The sequence below is a fragment of the Phocoena sinus genome, chromosome 5 (genome assembly GCF_008692025.1).
Source record: "Phocoena sinus isolate mPhoSin1 chromosome 5, mPhoSin1.pri, whole genome shotgun sequence".
Lineage (NCBI taxonomy): Eukaryota > Metazoa > Chordata > Mammalia > Artiodactyla > Phocoenidae > Phocoena > Phocoena sinus.
In genome coordinates this window covers 137144503-137166846 of record NC_045767.1, presented here as the reverse complement: position 1 = coordinate 137166846, position 22344 = coordinate 137144503, and the positions used below count along the sequence as shown (strand labels likewise).

The following is a 22344-nucleotide window of genomic DNA, read 5'->3' as shown; positions in this document are numbered from 1 at the left end:
GCTCTAGCGAAGCTGCTCATCCTAGGGGGTCGCGAACCGCTGCCCACCCCCCACCACTGGGACCAGCGTGCCAGAGAGGAAGGTCCTCTCCCCGCCGAGTGTCTCCACCCAAGCCGAGGACACTGCGCGGTGGGTGGGAAGCTAGTGCTGTGCTGAGGCCTGAGCCCCTGGCTGGCGTCCACCGCCCTCTGCACCGTGACCCAGGCGGCGTGAAGAAGGTTCTCCCTCCGGAGGAGATGGAGCAGGTTTCCGTCAAGCCTGGCACGAAGACGTCTCTGACGACGGTGGTGAAGGAGACCTCCTACCTGATGATGATGCAAGGCATGTCCCACATGCTGGCCCACCCGCTGCATGTCATCTCAGCGCGCTGCATGGTCCAGTTCGTGGGAGGAAGGCCAAGTACAGCGGAAAGTTGAGCTCCATTGGGAAGATTTTCACAGAAGAGGGGCTGCTGGGATTCTTTGTCGGCTTGATCCCTTACCTCCTGGGAGGTGTGGTTTCCTTGCAGGGCTGTAACCTGCTGGCCTGCTTCCTCAGTGCCTACCTGGTGGGTGACACTCCAGGGGGGCTGGAGAACGACCAGAATCCAGGTTCCCGGTTCAGCCAGGCCCTAGCCATCCAGAGCCACCCCAGATATGTGATGGGGATGGCAGTGAGCGTACTGACCTACCCCTTCCTGCTGGTGGGCGGTCTCATGGCTGTGAACACCTGCAGGCTGGGCCGCCGCCTCACTCCTCAGTGTTGGAATCCGGATCCGCTGCTGTAAGGACCCGAGTGTGCAGGGCCAGTTCTTCCGAAGCTCCAGCCTCCTTCTCTGCCGGGCGTCATCAGGATCATACCTTGCCCTGGAGTAACCTGAATCACCTAAAAAAGCACACTGTCTCGGCCAGGACACCGTGGGTGAGGCCTGACCATCGTGGGACACGTGTAAGATGACCAGCCCAGCAAGACCTAGATGTGCTCCAGGCCAGCTGGACTTCAGTTTCCGTAGGTGCCATGCGTCTGTCCAGAAGCAGGGGCTGGGTGGCAGTGAGACTGCGTCCAGTGCATTGGTCACTGTTAGGCCTGGGGAAGGTGGGGCAGGATCCCCTGGCTTTGCAGATTTCCCGAGTCTGCCTCGTGCAGGGGGCCAGAGAATGGCTCGTGGAGCCTGAGGTTGGATGAGCAAAGGCTCGTGAGGTCAGATCCCAGCTCCCATTCACAGCCCTCAGGTCAGCCCCCCTCTTATCCTGCAGCTCAGCTGGGAGCTTCGCTCTCCAGCTTTGTAAATAGGGTGTGATCCCTTTTCAGGAGCCACCGTCATGTCCAGGCCTTTGCTAGGAGGTTGTCTTCGTTTTTCTCAACACTGCTTTTCTGATAAGGCAGCACCTTCTGAATGGAAACCGTGTGACTGCTCAGAATGTGTCCCCCTTGTCAAATGCTCGTCGGTTTCATGATGACGCCTCACGTGCAGGATATGGTTACTTGTGTGGCTGTGAACACCCAGATGTTAGGTAGATCAGTGTCTCTAGTCCTATCCAGTTGGAAGTTCCTAATAAGATTTGACCCTTTTCCCCTCAAATAAATGCATTGGTGGTGATTTCGAAGAAAGTAAAATAAAGTTGCCAGGTCTTTTAACACCATTTATGAGAAACGTAAATGGTAACAGACCCAGATTGTGGGACTGCATGGGCTAAAAGAAATGCCTTTATAATTTAGTAAGGCAAATATTATTGTTTAAAATTATTTGTATATTATAAAATTTATAGTATTTAATTTTTAAACAGCTGATTTTTTTAAGTCTCTACATATCTTTTAGTGGAAGATAATCAATTACCATTAAACTGAAATTTTAAATAAGCACTAATACGTATTGCATGCTGATGTGTCACCAGTGTTCTATATACTTTATATCAATTTGCTTTTTAAGAAATAATTTACATGTTCAAAGAATATAATCAAAAAATGAAAAAGGTATAGAATGAAAAGCTTTCTGGCCACTGAAGAAATACTTCAAAAATTTCCACCAGGAAATTCCAGCTTTAGGGGAAATCAATGCTACTATTTTCTTAAGTGTTTTTCTTGAGCTTTTCTGTGATTATACAAACAAATATATATACATATATATATATATATATATATATATGTATATATATATATATATATTTCCCTCCCCTGTTTTTACACACTGTTCTACACCTTGCTTCTTCTGATTAGCAGTATATCCTGGTAATATCTCATTCGATGGCATAAACATTTCCTTGTTCTTTATTACAGCATGGTATTTGATTGCATGAGTCCATCAGAACAAACACTTATAGATGGATATTTAGGGTTTTTCCACTCTATTCTTACTATAACAGCACTGCAATAAATATCTGCTACAGTTATCAATTTGCTCATTTACAAGCACATCTGTTCAATAAATTCCAGCTAGAGGAAGTGCTGGTAGAGGTATGTGTGTGCATTTGATAGATATTGATAGATATTGTAAACTGTTTTATGTGGTAGCTGTATCGATATACACCCCCTTGAGCAGTATACCTGTCTCCACCAGACGGTCACCTCCAGAGGTGTTATTGATCTTTTTGATCTTTGCCAGTCAGATAGGAAGTGCCTTATTTTGTTTTAAATGGATTTTCTTATTAATGCCTATAACAATAAGTACTATTATCATCACCATTTTATATATGAGAAATTAAAGCTTACAGAAGTTGGGATACTTGCTCAAAGTTACTCAGATAAAAGGCGGAAGAATCAAGATTAAATTCACCCTTGTCTGTGTCTTAAACAAAACTCCTAACCATTAAGGAACACAGCCAAATTGTCTTGAAACTTAACTTATATTTCTTATAATTATTTTTGATGATTCAGAACTTAATTCAAAAGGTGCAGCAGGATTTTGCAGTATCTTAGTGTCAGCATTATCACTATAATTATCACTGAACAATAGATGTGTGTCCTAGTTTAAAAAGCATCCTTGTAGATAGAAGGCAGGTAAACTGGCTTCAGTGGTCTCATATGCTATCACGAATTCTGAAAAATTTCACCCCACCCCCCAAAACTTCAGCCCTCATAATCCACGCCCAGTGGCTTGGTTTCACAGCTAGTTGAACACAGAAGGATGAACTTATATTAGCTGAAATAAAACTTCATTAAGCCTAGGATGCTGATGTCACAGTAACATGCTCAAAATCTAAAAGATAACACGAGGATTACATAGCACCTTTCTTCTTCATAGTTCAAAGTGCTTTGCAAATATTAAGTTCGGGTTTTCCTCACATGTTGACGGAGTAAAGTCTGCAAAACAAACAACCAAAACCATGTGACTATTCCCTGTCGCCTCCTGACTTTATTGGAGAGACGGTATGTGGAATGGAGAAACCAACTAGATGGGAATCGTGCGCTCACATCATTCCAGGCTGCAATTTGGAGACCTCACATACGCCGGTACTGGTGCAGGTTTGACTTGTTTGCAGCTCTCAGTGGCGTGTTTGAGGTCTCTGCCCGCCTGGAGAAGTTTCACAAAGAGGAACCACTGTCACCACAAGCTCAGCTCAGAAGCCATGAAGTCTGCCCAAGAATCTCCTGGGAGGCATTTCATGTCAACGGAGAAAACATGGAGCATTCACCAAACGGTGCGGGGCAAATGGGGGACCATCTGAAAAAGCAATAAAGTCGGACATGTAACGCACATCTTGTACCAAAATGAATTCCAGATGCATAAAAGATTTAAATGGAAAAGAAAAAAAGTTATCTCAGATGGGAGAGGGATTTTATAGTATGACACAATACTCAGAACCCATAAAAGAAAATATTAATGAAATAGACTTCCAATTTTTAAAACTTCTGCATAGAAAAATCATAAATAAAGTCAAAGATGACAAGCTGGGAACATTTTATTCTGTAGACTGAAAAAAAATGCACAATGTGAGAGTTGTGAGTTAAGTTTTATTTGGGGCAAAAGGAGGACTAGAGCCTGAGAGACAGCATTTCAGAGAGCTCTGAGAAACTGCTCCAAAGAGGCAGGGGGCGGGGAGGTCAGTATGTACGTGACTCTAGTGAAGGGGGGACGTGCAGTCAAGCACACGTTTTGGCAGAAGTTTGCTGCTAGTCTCGAGGAGCAGATGTCACCATGAAGGATTTTAGTGCTTTTCTAGGTATGAGAAGATACAAGAAACTGGGTTCATAAAATCTTCTCCTGAAAATATCTATCTGAAGACCTGTTCTGCCAGTTTCTCCCAGAGCACAGAGGGCCTCATTCCTGATCTCCAGCCTGAACTCCTTTTAGGGGGTGTTTAAGGTCAGCAGCTGCTGCGTCTCATGATTTAATCCTTGTAGAGGTAGATGGCAGGTGCCAGTTTGTAGTTGGCAATTCCAACTATTACCACAGGCAAGTACTTATTTCTGTAGCTCACAAAGAGCTTCTACAAAGTAAATGAGAAGACCAACATCCTTAGAAAAGTGGCTGAGGAATATGAACTTACAGTTTTCAGAAATGGAAATATAAATGGCTCCTTATTTTTAATGTAGTAGCATTTGTATTTTATTTTTAATATCTTTATTGAAGTATAATTGCTTTACATTGTTGTTAGTTTCTACTGTATAGCAAAGTGAATCAGCTACACATATACATATATCTCCATATCCCCTCCCTCTTGAGCCTCCATCCCACCCACCCTATCCCACCCCACCATCCCACCCCTCTAGGTGGTCACAAAGCATGGAGCTGATCTCACCGTGCTATGCGGCTGCTTCCCACCAGCTATCTATTTTACATTTGGTAGTGTATATATGTCCATGCCACTCTCACTTCATCCCAGCTTCCCAATCCCCTGCTGTGTCCTCAAGTCCGTTCTCTACATGTGTGTCTTTATTCCTGCCCTGCCACTAGGTTCATCAGTACTGTTTTCTTAGATTCCATATATATGTGTTAGCATACGGTATTTGTTTGTCTCTTTCTGACTGACTTCACTCTGTATGACAGACTCTAGGTCCATCCACCTCACTACAAATAACTCAATTTCGTTTCTTTTTATGGCTGAGTAATATTCCATTGTATATGTGTGCCACATCTCCTTTATCCATTCATCTGTCAATGGACACTTAGGTTGCTTCCATGTCCTGGCAACTGTAAATAGTGCTGCAATGAACACTGTGGTACATGTAGCTTTTTGAATTATGGTTTTCTCAGGGTATATACCCAGCGGTGGGATTGCTGGGTCATGTGGTAGTTCTATTTTTGTTTTTTTAAGAAACTTCCATACTATTCTCCACAGTGGATGTATCAATTTACATTCCCACCAACAGTGCAAGAGGCTTCCCTTTTCTCCAATAAATGCCTCTCCAGCATTTATTGTTTGTTGATTTTTTGATGATGGCCATTCTGACCAGTGTGAGGTGATAGGTACCTCATTGTGGTTTTGATTTGCATTTCTCTAATGATTAGTGATGTTGAACATCTTTTCATGTGTAAGGCCAGACACTATAAAACTCTTAGAGGAAAACATAGGCAGAACACTCTTTGACATAAATCACAGCAAGATCTTTTTTGACCCACCTCCTGGAGTAATGGAAATAAAATAAAAAATAAATAAATTGGACCTAATGAAACCTAAATGCTTTTGCACAGCAAAGGAAACCATAAACAAGATGAAAAGACATCCCTCAGAATGGGAGAAAATATTTTCAAATGAAGCAACTGACAAAGGATTAATGTCCAAAATATACAAGCAGCTCATGTGGCTCAATATCAAAAAAACAACCCAATCCAAAAATGGGCAGAAGACCTAAATAGACATTTCTCCAAAGAAGATACACAGATTGCCAGAAATGGCTCTTAAACTCATGTTCAAACCCACGTGAGAAAAGAAAGGCAAATTAAACTACACTGTGTGAAGAATTCAAAAGCTGTTAACAGCCTCAATTGGCCAGGCTCTAGGGGAAACTTGTATACTCATGCTGGTGACAGTAATTTGGTCAAATTTAGGATTTAGGAAAACTCAAATGCTTATGCTCTTTGACCCACCAATTCTACTTCTAGGGGAATGGAAGTCTGAAGAGGGTAGTCAGGAAAGGATTCGATGGAAAGGCAAAGTCTGAAGGAAGTGAGGGAGTTAGCTGCGCTGATGCAGTGGGAAGACCAGCCCAGGCAGAGCACCTAAAGCTAAGATGAGTGGAGGGGGGTGGGGGTGGTAGGAAGAGGGACGGGGAGGGAGAGGCAGGCGGGTGGTGGGACAGCAGGAGGGCTAGTGTGGCCAGAGTCGGGAGAGCAAGGGGGAGACCATGCGGGAGATGGCAGAGTTGTTTTGGGGGAGCAGGACAGAAACACACATACACACATATGTATACACATCTGAATATATACATATATATTATTTTTCAGATTCTTTTCTTTTATAGGTTATTACAAGGTATTGAGCATAGTTCCCTGTGCTGTAGAGTAGGTCCTTGTTGTTTATTTATTTTATATATAGTGGTGTGTATCTGTTAATCCCAAATTCCCAGTTTATCCCTCTCCCCCTTCCCCTTTGGTAACCATAAGATTGTTATCTATGCTTGTGGGTCTATTTCTGTTTTGTAAATAAGTTCATTTGTATCATTTTTTTAGATTCCACATATAAGTGATATCATATGATATTTCTCTTCGTGTGACTTACTTAGTATGATAATCTCTAGGTCCATCCATATTGCTGCAAATGACATTATTTCATTCTTTTTTGTGGCTAACATTCCATTGTATATATGTACCACATCTTTTTTATCCATTCTTCTGTTGATGGATACTTAGGTTGCTTCTATATCTTGCTTATTGCAAGTAGTGCTGCTGTGAACACTGGGGTGCATGTATCTTTTTGAATTACAGTTTTGTCCAGATATATGCCCAGGAGTGGGATTGCTGGATCATATGGTAACTCTATTTTTAGTTTTTTAAGGAACCTCCATACTGTTCTCCGTATTGGCTGCACCAATTTACATTCCCACCAGCAGTGCAGGAGGAAGGACGTTCCCTTTTCTCCACACCCTCTCCAGCATCTGCTGTTTGTAGACTTTGTGATGGTGGCCATGCTTACCGGAGTGAGGTGGTGACCTGTACTTTTGAAAGCTCACCCTAACTGCTGTGCTAAGAACAGGGAGCGAGATGGAGCAGTTAGGAGCGATGGGGTGAGGCACGAGATGACAAAGGGTGGCATCAAGATGACAGCAGTAGAGGTGGTGGGAGATATCCAGATTGTGGGTGTGTTGTGAAAGTAGTCACTCGGATTGATGACAGATTCTATCTGGGGTTGAGAGAAAGAGTCTAGAATGACTCTGAGATTTCTGACCTGAAAAACTGTAAGGGTGACCTTCCATGAACTGTGATGAAGGAGTCTAAGGGGGAGCAGACTGGGAAGGAGCTCAGGTGTCCAGTCACAGGCAGGACCACATGGAGGTGCTCGTTAGACACGCAAATGGAAATACCAGCTCAACGGCTGGCTATAGGAATTTGGGGTTTGCGGGAGGGACCCGGGCCGAAGCTCTAAAATTAGGAAGTCAGCACATATAAAATGGTCAGCAAAGCCTGAGAACTGGCTGGATGAGAGCATCAAGTTAGTTAGTGCATGTAGAGAAGGGAAATGGAAAAGCATCCTCCAGTGCACCAACACGTAGAGGTAGGAGTGGTCAGAGGAGCCACAGAACAGACGGGGAAGGAGCAACAAGCGAGGCTAAGTGCAGAACCCAAGGATGGAGTCCTGCGAGCCAGACAAAGGAGGTCACCCAGGGGGCACAGTGACAAGTTCCCACACTGCCGTTGGAGCGGGAAGAGGGGCCTGAGAACAGGCCATTCCGTCTGTCGTAGGGATGTGGGTCATCAAGGAGCCTGACCAAACACAGTCTTAGATGGTGGGAGGGTGAATGCGAGACCGAGGTGGGTTCCAGAAAGCAGAGAATCAAGCCCCAAGATGTTACTACCGCTCATCCAGAAAAAGAATGAAATAATGCCACTTGCAGCAACATGGATGGACCTGGAGATGAGCACACTAAGTGAAGTCAGCCAGAGAAAGATAAATACCATGTGATATCACACTTATATGAGGAATCTAAAATAGGACACGAATGAACTTGTCTAAGAAACAGAAACAGACTCACAGGCATAGAGAACAGACCTGTGGTTGCCAAAGGGGAAAGGGGGGGAGGGATAAATTAGGAGTTTGGGGTTAACATGCACACACTACTGTATATGAAATAGATAACCAACAAGGACCTACAGTATAGTGCAGGGAACTATATTCAATATCCTGTAATAAACCATAATGGAAATGAATATGAAAAATATATATATTATATGTATTCTATATGTATATAACTGAATCACTTCTCTGTACACCTGAAACTAACACAACATTGTAAATCAACTTTGATTTTTAAAAATGGGGGGAAAAAAAGCTATTACTATCAATTTACAGGAAATATAGGAGAGACAGGAACATGCTGGAAAAGTCATGAGGATGCAGTAAGCCGAATCCAGAACGTGGGGACTTCCACGGGGAAAATGAGCTTTGTATAAAAAACCAGAAAACATAAATGGCATGAAAAGAGGGGAGGGGGCGAAACTGTTAGAGACGAAAAACCACCTCTAAATACAGTATGTTGAGTGCCTGAGTTGAGTCAATCTATTATAAAAGAAAGATGTTTTTGAGACAAACTAGAAAATTTAAACCCTGATCATGTATTTATTGTAGATTTGTTGCATGATATTGGTATTGTGACTGGCATTTTTTAGAGTCATTATGTGTTAGAGATGTACAGTGGATGATTTACAGGTGAATGATACGACGTCTGGGATTTGGTTTAAGATACTCCAGATTTAGGGAAGGCAGGTGCATGAAATAAGATTGACAAAATGTTTACAGTTTTTGAAACTGGGTAATGATATATGTCTTTCTACCTTTGTGTATGCTTGAAGTTTTTCAAAATAATTTAAAACAAAAAGACAAAAGCTAAATTCAAGACATATAAAAAAGCAGCAGCAGTGCTGAAGGGATAGCCATAAGGAAAGGGCGCTTGAAAGGCTTTTTAGATTTTTTTCAAGGTGGGAGAAATGAAGGAACATTTGTATGCTATGGGGAAGGTGAAGCAGAGAGAGAAAATGCGATGGTGCCGGAGAGAAGGGAGAATGGCTAGGGTAAAGTTTCTGCATAGAGAAGAAGTTTTGAGATCTGGTGCAAACGTGGAAGAACGGACCGGTCGCCCACAGTAACAGGAGGTGGGTACGGGTGCGAGAGGCTCTGGACATAGGAGACAGGCGCGCCTTGAAATCCTGGAGCTTTCAGTTCCCTCAGGGAAATAGAACGCAGGGTCACCAGCCAAGCATGAGGCTGGGGATGCCCTGTGGGAGGTCTGGGCCAGGAGGATGGTTTGTCCCGGAGGCGGAGGCCGGGCGAGGGGGAGGGATGGTGTGATTCTCAGGCAGCGTTCAAAGCCTACTGGGAGTTCAGTGTCCAGAAATTAAAGTGAGCCTGATCGGCAAGAGTTTTTCTCTGGCCAGAAACCATGGATGAGTTCAGGGGAGGGATAGGTGGAGTTTCAACCAGGCTTGTGGTCTTGCCAGGGGAGTATTCAGACGGGAGAGAACCAAGGGCGTTGAAAGCTGTATTCTTTTTTTTTTTTTTTTGTGGTACGCGGGCCTCTCACTGTTGCGGCCTCTCCCGCTGCGGAGCACAGGCTCCGGACGCGCAGGCTCAGCGGCCATGGCTCACGGGCCCAGCCGCTCCGCGGCATGTGGGATCTTCCCGGACCGGGGCTCGAACCCGCGTCCCCCTCATCGGCAGGCGGACTCTCAACCAGTGCGCCACCAGGGAAGCCCCGAGAGCTGTATTCTTTAGAGTCAAGCTAGGCTGCTGTAACGAAGCAATCCAACGTTAATTCTGAGACTTAAAGCAGATTTTATGTCTATTTCAAGCCACAGACCGAAGTGACCGTTCCAGGTTACTGGGTCTCAGCTTCAGAGGATCCTTTAAGGGGCAGAGGGAGGGGCTTTCTCTCTCGTTTGTCTTTCGTGATAGGGCTTTGTTCCCATCTGAATCGTGGGTACTGGGAAGCAGGCACATCTTTACCCGTTATCAGGAGGGGAAAGAACGCATGAGGAGAAAGCACTGCGCTTCTTTTAAGGGCCCAGCCTGCAGGGGTCGCACATCACTTAGGCTCTTATTCCGTTGGTAAAAGGTTAGTCCTACGGCCACATTTAAATCAAGGAAGCCCAGGAAATGTCGTGTATATGGCCAGCTGTGTGCTCAGCTATAATTCTAGCATCTTGGAAGGAAGGAGGATGGATAGGGCAGGTGGATAATTAGAACTCTCTGCAAGGGAGTGAAATAGTAATTGACCAAGGAAAGTATGCTAGGTAAGGAGGAGAGAGGGGGTCCGGGGGCTGAGCCGTGACCGAGAGGTGGTGGGTCGAGGGGCTGCAGACCTCAGCACAGGAACAGGGTGTCAGGGACCAGAGGCGCCGAGGGTGGCAGTGGTGGTACCAGAGCATGCTGGCCATTGAGAGTATGAGGTCAAGCTCTAGGGTGTGATCTCACGGTGCATGACTGACCCAGGCAAAAGCCTAGGAAGAAAGGAAGTCAAGGGGCTGAGGGCTGGAAAGCTGAAGCCCGAGCCAAACGGATATTGAAATGACTTAGAATCATGACAGGACTTTTCCTGGAGACGAGGACAGGGCGCCAGCTGCTAAAATCTCTGAGAAATAAGGGCAAAGGGCAGTGAGGCACAGGAGGTGGTGTATCTGATGACGTGAGATTCAAAGCTGGGGATGGGAGGAGGGGAGGAGTTCCAAAGTGGCCTCGAGGAGGAAGGAGACCCCAAGTCCATGCGGCTTACGGGACCTCAGCTCGCCGACCAGGGGTTGAACCCAGGGCCACGGCAGTGAAAGTGCCAAATCCTCACCACTAGGCCCCCAGGGAACTCCCCAGACATCCTTCTTACAAGAAAATTTTAAATGATCCTTAATGTTCAGTGAAAATAATGTTTCTGGAACCCTCACAGGTGGAAAAACTTGAGCATTTTTCTCAAAGCCTTAGGAAATGAGAAGCAAATATTTATGTCTTCTGCGTCTCTGAGTGAATCCACACTGGGAGACTCTGTCCAATATCCAGGTCATTTTGTCTCTTTAGTTAAAAAAAAAAATCAAACGGCTTGTCAAATCTGCCATGCGGTAGAATCAAGCCACACTATCATCCAGTTTTAAGGAACTATAATTCTTTTGAATCCTTTCCAAGAATCTCTCCCAGATTATTCCTGTCGCGTTTCTAGTTTATGAATCAGGACTTCATTCATTGATTTCTTCAACAAGTATTTCTTTCCTTAACCGTTCCAGCACAGCTTTGTCCTAGGCACTTAGGAGGTTATAAGGCAGTCCATTTCCAATCCCACAAGGGTTTGCAATCTATTTGGGATGGCAAGAGGAAAAAAAGAAAAAGGAAGGAAGGAAGGAAGAATGCCTTTGAAGTAGTCAAAATATATGTATCTTAAATTCAGAAAAAAATATGCGAAACCCATGAAACAAAAACTATGAAACTTCATTGTGGGACATGAAACAAGGCTTGCAGAGGTGGAGAGACTTTCTGAGTTCCTGGGTGGGAAGAGTCAGTATTGGAACAATATCAAATATGCCCAAATTCATCTAAAATGCAGTGCACTTCAGTAAACATCCCAACCCAGATTTTTACAAAATTGACAAGTTGATATAAAAATGATTGGGAAAGGTAAATAAGAGCCAAAAAAATTTTTTTATGAGAATGAGAGTAAGTGAGGGACTTGGCCCTTGACGGAAATCAAAATATCCTCTAAATCTGTAATGACGAGAGTCTCATAATTGACTGGAAAGGGAAACACAAATACGTAGAAGAGAATAGAAAGTCCATGAAAAACAGTTGGAAGTTAATGCTAACTTCTAATAGTGAGTTTTTCATATGTTGGACACCAGTCTAATTTTTAATGTTTAGAACACAGTGATTTTTTTAAAATTTGACTTGGAAAAAACTATAATGCTGTAACAAAATTCCTTCCATTCTCATCTACTTATTTACGTAAATACAGTTTCTCAGCGTTTACGTCTATAACAACAAAGGAAAAGTATGAATTAATGTTGAACCTGTCTGATTCTTGCAATGAGTAATATTTATCCATAAGAGTGAATAAGGTGAATCTTAGCTTTATCTGTCATTGAGAAATGCATTTATAGCACAATTTGATTTTTTATGTTTAAGAATTATAAATTTTTGTTATATTGATAAATTTTGAACTAGAATGATAGGATATTTTAATTAAGAGCTTTATTAGCCCAGAAAATTAAATTTATATACATATTTTGTTACAGAGTATAATTGAATAATCAAAGATTTTGAAGTATGCAAATTGTTTTACATTAAGATAAAATTATGTGGGAGAAGTGAAATAGAAATATTAGTTCAAGGATATCAAAGAATGATGCAAAATCTTTGCCTGTTAAACAAGAGGTATCATGCATATTTCATTTGATATTTTATTGTACAGTATATTGATATAATTGCTTATGTGATTGTTTTTCTGTAATAGTTTGTCCTGTGAGAGTAGTCAAAAGGATAAGATTCTAGTGCCAGACTGATGGTTTCTAATCATTGCTTGGCTGTTCATTAGCTGTGCACAGCTACTTAACTGCGTGTATCAGTTTTCTCATCTGTAAAATGGGAGTGATAATACTACTTCCCTCATAGGGTTGTTGCCAGGTTTAAATGAACTAACAACAAGAAAATGCTTAGGACAAGGTCTGGGACACAGTAAGTGTTACGGATGGCCTTGCTATTATTTTTAAGAAATAGTGTGCCACACCTAAGAATATCAGAGATGACTGATCTATTAATAAGAAACATTTGATATGCAAATTGGCATACAGTCTGCTTAAATAACTAACAATTGCCATGCTATATGTTGTTATTCATATAACAAATACTAACTTGGCTACTGGTTTGTGCTGGTCTATGTGATGTATCTTTTAAAAATACTTTATACTTTTTATAGTCACTAAAATAAAAAAGTAACTGCTCTAACCTCTTAATGTATAACAAGGTTTAAAGGAAACGTATGAATCCAAATTTAATTCCTTCCAGCAATTAATCTGAAATCATATTTTGCTGTCTAGTTTAATCCAAATCACAACTCATGAACTCCTCTCGTGTTTTATAAAGACAAAAACAATTTTTAAAAGGTTGAAAGGTTAAATAAATTTGAGAAAGGCTGGCTTACACCATAAAGTTACTAAAATGTTGAATAAAAGTACAAGGTTGTCAAAATACCTGCATTAACTTTTCTAGTTGGACTCCAGCACTATTTATGTGGCATTATTATATAAAGATACCACTGAATGACAACATATGCACGTTTTTTTCAACTGAATAAAATTTAACTATAGGCTTGGTCAACATCACTGGTAGGTGCCAATGGATCCACATGAACTTTTTCAAGCCACTGGATTTTTTTTTTAATTGAAGTATAGTTGATTTACACTTGCGTTAGTGTATCAAGCCACTCGATTTATATTCAATGCACTGAAGTACTAATGCACTGCTATTCGCCTTGGTAATGTGCTAAGCAATGGACTGAAAATTCAGCCAGTGCTTTCCAGTCTATAACATTGATGAGTTTTACAAAGTATTTAAGTCACTACAACAATAATTAGCTGTGCTTTTGACCTTAATTAATGAATGGAATCTCAATTATTCTTGGAAGGAATGCAGACAGAGAACAGCAATGCTTAAACTTTTTTGGGTTTGGGGGCATCAAAGAGAATCTTAAAAGTATGGTCTTTCTCCAAAAAACTGTACATTCTTGCAAGACTTTGTGTAGAATTTCAGGGGATCTGAGTGATGTTTCTCAAAGTATTGTCCACAAACCATCTGCATCCAGTTCTCTTTTTTTTTAAATTAATTTATTTATTTTTGGCTGCATTGGGTGTTCGTTGCTGTGCGTGGGCTTTCTCTAGTTGTGGCGAGCAGGGGCTGCTCTTCGTTGCGGTACGTGGGCTTCTCACGGCGGCGGCCTCTCGTTGCAAAGCACGGACTCTAGGCGTGCAGGCTTCAGTAGCTGTGGCACGTGGGCTCAGCAGTTGTGGTGCATGGGCTTAGTTGCTCCGCGGCATGTGGGATCTTCCTGGACCAGGGCTTGAACCCGTATCGCCTGCACTGGCAGGTGGACTCCTAACCACTGCACCACCAGAAAGTCCTCGCATCCGAATTTGTTGAGGTTCTATGTAAAGTTCATTTCCTGAGTCCCACTCTCACTAGACTGGAATCTCACAGGATCAGGCCCAGAAATAGGACTTGAACAATGTCCACAAGTGAGACTGTTTAAAGACAAACTTTACTTTTTATCAAAGGAAAACACACACACACACACACAGCACATTCATATCTATCATTTAAAAAGTCAAATAGTTTCCAAAGAAGATACACAGATTGCCAACAATCACATGGAAGGATGCTCAGCATCACTAATCATTAGAGAAATGCAAATCAAAATTACAGTGAAGGGGCTTCTGTGGTGGCGCAGTGGTTGAGAATCTGCCTGCCAATGCAGGGGACACGGGTTCGAGCCCTGGTCTGGGAAGATCCCACATGCCGCGGGATGTGAGCATCCCGTGTCACACCCGTGAGCCACAGCTACTGAGCTTGCACGTCTAGAGCCTGTGCTCCACAACAAGAGAGGCCGCAATAGTGAGAGGCCCGCGCACCGCCATGAAGAGTGGCCCCCGCTTGTCACAACTAGAGAAAGCCCTCGCACAGAAACGAAGACCCAACACAGCAAAAATAAATTAATTAATAAACTCCTACCCCCAACATCTTCTTTTAAAAGAATAATAATAACAATGAGGTATCACCTCACACGGGTCAGAATGGCCATCATCAAAATATCTACAAACAATAAATGCTGGAGAGTGTGTGGAGAAAAGGAAACCCTCTTGCACTGTTGGTGGGAATGTAAATTGATACAGCCGCTATGGAGAACAGTATGGAGGTTCCTTAAAAAACTAAAAATAGAACTACCACTATAGCAATAGCAATCCCACTACTGGGCATATACCCTGAGAAAACCATAATTCAAAAAGCTACATACACCACAATGTTCACTGCAGCACTATTTACAATAGCCAGGACCTGGAAGCAACCTAAGTGTCCATCAACAGAGGAATGGATAAAGAAGATGTGGCACATATATACAATGGAATATTACTCAGCCATAAAAAGAAACAAAATTGAGTTATTTGTAGTGAGGTGGATGGACCTAGAGTCTGTCACACAGAGTGAGGTTAAGTCAGAAAGAGAAAAGCAAATACTGTATGCTAACACATATATATGGAATCTAAGAAAATAAATGGTTCTGAAGAACCTAGGGGCAGGACAGGAATAAAGACAGAGACGTTGAGAATGGACTTGAGGACACGGGGAGGGGGAAGGGTAAGCTGGGATGAAGTAAGAGAGTGGCATGGACATATATACACTACCAAATGTAAAAGAGATAGCTAGTGGGAAGCAGCCGCATAGCACAGGGAGATCAGCTCAGTGCTTTGTGACCACCTAGTGGGGTGGGATAGGGAGGATGGGAGGGAGGGAGAGGCAAGAGGGAGGAGATATGGGGTTATATGTATACCTGTAGCTGATTCACTTTGTTATACAGCAGAAACTAACACACCCTTGTAAAGCAATTATACTCCAATAAAGATGTTTTATTTTTTTTGTTTATTTTTTGTTTATGTTTATTTAAAAATAAAATAAATAAAATAAAAAGTCAAACAGTACTAAAAGGCTTTATAATAAAACCCAGCGGGGGCTTCCCTGGTGGCACAGTGGTTAAGAATCCGCCTGCCAGTAAAGGGGACACGGGTTCGATCCCTGGTCTGGGAAGATCCCACATGCCGCGGAGCAACTGGGCCCGTGAGCCACAACTACTGAGCCTGCGCGTCTGGAGCCTGTGCTCTGCAGCGGGAGAGGCCGCGATAGTGAGAGGCCCACGCCCCGCGGTGAAGAGGGGCCCCCACTCGCCGCAACTGGAGAAAGCCCTCGCACAGAAACAAAGACCCAACACAGCCAAAAATAAATAAATCAAAAAACAAACAAACATGGGTCTCCTGCCCCACCCTTCCCCACAGCCAGTCCCAGCCCTACAGGTTACCACCTCCAACTTTTCTAGCTAGCTTCACTGATATCTTCCTCCATCTCTTTAAAAAGTTATATGCTTCTGTCACTGTTTCTTGATTTGCCAATTTAAGTCCTTGTCTGTTGACTTCCCGCCATTGTGAATAAATACTAGACTATCCCTCCCTTACCCCGACCCCACTTTTCTACCCTCCCCCAGCATAGTTACGTATAATTTTTGTTAAATCAGTAGCTGACGTTACATTAGTGAGACTATATAAATATCGGTCACTCAGTGACCAAGAGCCAACTAACGCATTGCAACCACTTTTTCTTTTCCTGCACACACTTTCTTATTTTCTGAAGTTAATAATTGCCTCATTTTATCATTTGTTTGGTTTTCCAGCTACCTATTGTTAATTTTTCCCCAATGTTCCAGCACCTCTGCCATATACTTATTAAGAATATACTCCTTACACTCGAATACTTCCGTTCTGTCTTCCTTAGCTACCTCTGGAGCCCCTTCCCTTCTCCTGCCCCTAGCCTGTTGTTTTCTAGAGGTCCTGGGTCGCCCTTCCTGCCACCTTGCTGCTTTTTTTCCTAGTATCTTCTTGCCTGTATCTTCCCTTTTCTTGTTTTAATCCCCTATTTTGCTAACGTACGTACATCTTCCAGCTGCCTGAAGAAGAATGGAGGTACAATGTTTGAGAACTTGTGTATCTAAAAGTGTGTGTATTCTACACTACTGATTTATGGTTTAGTTTAGTCCAGGATCCTAGGATGAAAACAGTCTTCCCTCTGAACGTTTAAGGTGCCGCTCTGTTGTCTGCCGCCATCAAGAGCAGCTAGAAACGGCTCTGATGCTGTTCTGAGTCCTGCTGCTTTTTTTTTTTTCCGGTACGCGGGCCTCTCACTGTTGTGGCCTCTCCCGTTGCGCAGCACAGGCTCCGGACGTGCAGGCTCAGCGGCCATGGCTCACGGGCCCAGTCGCTCCGCGGCATGTGGGATCTTCCCGGACTGGGGCACGAACCCGTGTCCCCTGCATCGGCAGGCGGACTCTCAACCACTGCGCCACCAGGGAAACCCCCTGCTCCATTTTTTGATTAGCTTTTCTCTCTGAAAGGTTTTACAGTTTTTTTTCCCTTATCCAAGATGTTCTGAAATTTAATGATGAAATGCCTTGAAGTTCAAGGACATGTCCTATTCTGGGCAGGCCCTATCCATATGGGGACACCTCTCCTTCAGGTATGGGAAATTTTCTTTTATTATTTCTTTGATGATTTGCTCCCCACTGTTTTCTCTGATCTCCTTTCTGAAGCTCCTATTAGTAATTCTCTGGATGGATTCACCAACATTCTCATCTTTCCTCTTCTATTTTCCATCTTTCCCAACTTTATCTTTCAGTTCTTTTCACTGAATATTTTATTTACATCATATATTTAATTTTCAAGAGAGCTTTCTTGTTGAGTGTTCTTTCATCGCTTCCTGTTTTTGTGTTACAGGCATATCTTACTTTGTCCCTTTGATGCTATTAATCAATTACAGCTTTGAAGTCCCTTTCTCCTTGCATTGTCTGTTTGCTCCAGTTCCCTTTCACTTCTGTGTGTATTTTCCTTACCATGTTGCAGGTGTTCATCACATGGTTACCGATTCCTGGACTGCCCCTCATACTGAGGAGTGAGACTCTAAACATTTTAGAAGAAATTCTCTGTGTGGAGTAGATTTGTGAAATCCACAAGCAGGTGCTCTAGTAGAGGACCCGCCTTCCACTGGGCTCCTGCCACGGCAGATGTCTGGAGAGCTTTTGTCTGCCGCCATCCTCTCCCTCTGGCCAGGCACTCACCTGATGCCCCTCTTTGGCCCACGGATGGATAGACGGTGCCTGGTAGTGCAGGGTGAGGAGAGAAGGGCCCTGGGGTCTAACTAGTTCACGCGTAGACCGTCACCCATCCTTCAGGGACCCTCACCTCCCAAGTGCAGAGGCTTCAGAGTCTCGGGGGAGCTGGCCTGCGTCTTCATTCTTGGGTTTGAACTCCTCCTCTCTGATCAACTAGTTACTCCTCCTTCATCCACTTTCCACCTGCAAACACTTGTCCTTGGCCAAATGTTTGTGGAAATCTCTCCTGCCCTTTGTCCTTGTTCCTTGCAGGCCGACACTTTCTTATTCCTCTGCTGTCGTTTTAGTGGGCTTTGAGGAAGGGGAGGTGGGGCAGAATGTGGGTGGGAAAGTCCCAGTTTGAAGCAGAATTCCAAAGTAATTTTTGTGCAACAGACAGGGAAGAGTCAGTGGCTAGGGCACAGGTGGCATTGGCACACCAGATGACTACTGGCTAAATACGAGAACTGGATGAATTCACGTAGAATTCACGATTGAAGAGCAATGAAGTATGATGTCTGTTGAACTACTGACTTAAGCGGTCATCAGACCCCCAAAATAAAACCCCTGTCAAATGAACAAGTGAACAAAGAAGAAAAAAAAGAAGGAAGGAGGGTCACACACATGTTATGTGTAGCTATTTCTACTTAACCCAGCTTGCAGACGGACACATGACCATAACCATCTTTGTGCCTCCCTTCATCCTCTAAATGTTACGCACTGTGTTTGAGTGTGAATGAGTGTGTGGGAGAGGGCTTCTGTATCGCTCCCAAGACCTCACCTCTGGAGGTGAAATAAAGTCCACAGAATCTGAAATATGTACATGAATTTAAGTGCCTGGACCAAAGTTACACACCTTAGAGGCATTAAAAAGTAGGTAAATATTACCTGAAAAGAAACTTTTTTTTTTTTTAATTTGGAAGAAGGAATGTCTTGTGGGCAGTTTTTTAAACTGAGAAGTAACAGTATCAGATCAACATTTTTACATTTAATTTGTTCAAAAAACCCCACATCCCTGCTACTGATTACCTCACAGAATACACGTACGGAGCTGGAGATGCAAAAATCCATAATCCTCGGTCCTGTCAATAGTTGTATTCGGGGCCAGTTAGGGTAATGCTCCTTCAAAGGTAGGAAAATATGCAATAAAAAATTGAGTTTGCTATGTTTAAATTCTTTTAAAAATTTATTTAAAAATTATTTTTCACACAACTATGTATAACATAGACAACTAACAAGAACCTAGCCTGTGTATAGCAAAGGGAACTCTACTCAATGCTCTGCGGTGACCTAAACGGGAAAGAAATCCAAAAAAGAGGATATATGTGTATGTGTGGCTGATTCACTTTGCTGTACAGCAGAAACTAACACAACATTGTAAAGCAACGATACTCCAATAAAAATGAATTTAAAAATTATTTTCACCATTCCTTTATTCTTGCCTCTTATAAATGATTTGCAAAATGACATCAAAATATGAAAACAATAGAGGAGGTCCATTGGTGATGACTGTTTCCCTGGTACACTGAAAGTTAAGCAGGTAGGGTTTATTTGCCTCAAATAACAAGCAATTGAGGACAGAAAACAGGACCCTTTCTTATACACTGCTTTTGGCTTCAGATACTAGCAAATTATCTCACTGAATGGGGAAGGTCAGCCGGGGTACAGGGACTGTGGCTCAATAATGTTATTGAGGGACACACCTCCCTGCTCTGGCTGGTTTCATGCTCAGGCTGCAGCAAAAGAACTATCGCGTTACACATAGACATACAGCCTCCAAAGGAAGGGAAAACCCCACCTCCCTCCTTATAGCTCTCTATGAAGAGTGCAGAAACTTACAGAACACCTCCTTCCCCTCCAGCTCCTTTCCCTCTTGCCTCCTGTTCCCCATTAGCTCATTCCTGAGCTACCACCTTGCAAAAGCAACGGGATTTCCCGTAGATCTTTCAGACTCAGGCTGGGGACAGTGTCGGTCTTCCCTGAGGCGCGCAGGCCTGAGGGAGGAACGGACACCTGAACAAAACTGGGCTTCTGTTGGGAAGAAGGGGGTAACAGGTATCGGGTAGGCTACAGGCTCCACGACATTCTAATTGTGGAAGCAAAACACCTAAAGCAATTTGCAGAACTCACACTCAGACTGGAGGGAACGCTCACCGGGACTCAGAATGGAATAGGACCAGGAAGTCAGCCTTCCCCATCTGAGACCTATTCTGCGTCTCCAGACCCTCAGGATATTGTTTGGGTTCCTCCTCCTTTCCACGGCCGCCTGCAGGAGCAGCCGGCAGATTACTGTCCAAGACGGAGGATGAGGTGTATGAGACTATGGAAGGACCAGTGCTGGAGCCTGGGACGGCGCTAAGCCTCAGGGCTGAAACAGTGACCAACAGATGCCAGGGGACTCGGGTTTCTGAAGAGGCCCGGAACAGCCAGGAGGAGAAACAGTGAAGCTGGGGTGCAAGGGCTGTCTGGAGCTGTCTCCCAGAACTCGGTGGGTTAGGATTTTTGTAACACTTAAAATTCAAAGCGAGAAAGGTGTGGTCAGAACCAGGATGAGGAACAACGTGGAGTTGAGAGGAAGCAAAGTGGGAGAAGGGCACCATTTCAGTTCCTTTTTTCTCCCCTAACTGAAGTGTTGTCTTTAGTTGTAAATGCACACTTTTCCTTTAGAGCTGCCCAGTCAGGTCCAAAATTGAGAAAGATGGCGGGGCAGCTGAGTTTTTAATTGTCCCTTGTGGATGATCCCACAGACTTGGACGGGGTGGAGGGGGGGACAGGAACAGCCCTTGGAGGTGAGGAACCAAGGACACCATACCAAATTCCTTTTTGGTACGCTGTTGCAAAAGCTGCTAGGCACACCACGAGTATGCAGATTTTAGTTTTAAGAATAAAAGACATTTTCTGACCAAGGATGGGGTAAGGAATGGTGGTGTGTGGCCAGCCATAATATGACTCAGGACCTTGTCTTAATAAAATCATAACAGATGAGCCCAATACCTGAAATACAGGATACTGACCAGTACTCGCAGTCCTGTGAGGCAGATGCTTTCAATAAACAGAGAGAAACAGCAGAGCTGCAAATCAGGGTTCTGTGCACACTCCATCATGGGAAAGGATGAACCAGCATGAACATTTAATTCACCATTTTAATGGTGAAAATCTGAAGGAAAAGAAAAATGACTGCGTTTCAATTTCTACCACCTTTCCCATACATTTGTGAAATTTCAGCACATCTTCACTCACAGCTAGTTTCCCACCAAGGCCAGAAACCTACGCAATAAAAAATGATAATGCAAATTAACTTCGGCCCAGAAGAGATATCTTGGATTATATTTCTATTCATGGAAATACATTTGCCTTTTTGAGTCTCCAGGAGTCCTCCTTCCAACAAGTCTAAGAGAATCCAGGTGAAGCGCTCAGTGACCGCGGCTCATGCAGGACATGGTGTGGGTCGGGATCTCACCACCGTGTAAAAGCTGGGCAGCCAGCGCTGGAAGGCTGGTCCCTCACACCGCAGCCGGGAGTTCTCACAGACCCAGGGAGGGGCTGGCAGGTGAGTGAACTCAGTTACCACGGTAAGACCTCCCTTCCCCACACCAAACAGCGTCTGCCTGTTATCAGGTTAGGATGTGCTCTGTTACATGATTAGGAAAGCAGTCCCTTGTTCTAAAATAGCTTAAGTTTCTAAATCTACATAGTGAATTCCACGTGCAACTTTTTACGTAACTATGGGATGGTGGCCCAAGATGCCAAACAACAAATTACTCGACCAAATATTAAAAAAACCCAAAACCTCATAAAAGCAAACCCGGAGAACTCTCACGTGGACCCGGCACAAGCGCCAGTGCCCGGGGTTGTGTCGAGATTCCGTCCAATCAACCCCTGAGCGGCGACCTCGTGCAGGAAGCCCGCTCCCCCAGCGCACGCCTCCCGCGAACGAGCCCGCGCACCTGCACAGGCGACGGCCCAGGTTCAGCGGCTTTGTCTCAACGCGACAAAGACCCGCCCTGCAGCTCTCCGGGGCTCCGAGGGACGCAGCGCCTCGGGGACCCCCGCCGCCTTCGGAGCCGCGCCCCCCTGCCCCCTCCCACGGGTCCCGGCCCCAGTTCCAGCACCACCCCTCCACCCCGGCCCCCCAAGGGACCCGCCTCGCGTCCCACAGCCCTCCCGCCCCCCCGCCCCGCGTCCCAGCACCCTCCCGCTCCCCCGCCCCGCGTCCCAGCGCCCTCCCGCCCCCCGCCCCAACACCACCGGGCCCCGCCCCCCGTCCCACCAACACCACAACCTCCACCCCAAACTCCAGCCCCCAGCCCTACCCCCCGGGTCCCCGCCCCCTGCCCA

The 22344-nt window shown here is 44.3% G+C and overlaps 1 long non-coding RNA gene and 1 pseudogene across 1 annotated transcript; one reads left to right on the top strand and one right to left on the bottom strand.

Moving 5' to 3' along the window:
* Positions 1-212: 212 nt before the first annotated feature.
* Positions 213-3117, top strand: LOC116754039 (annotated as a pseudogene).
* Positions 3118-3263: 146 nt separating this feature from the next.
* Positions 3264-22050, bottom strand: LOC116754041. Its single transcript, XR_004349921.1, has 3 exons — positions 21021-22050; positions 19036-19128; positions 3264-3640 (listed from the first exon to the last, which is right to left on the bottom strand). It is a non-coding gene; the product is annotated as an uncharacterized LOC116754041 (long non-coding RNA).
* Positions 22051-22344: the final 294 nt, after the last annotated feature.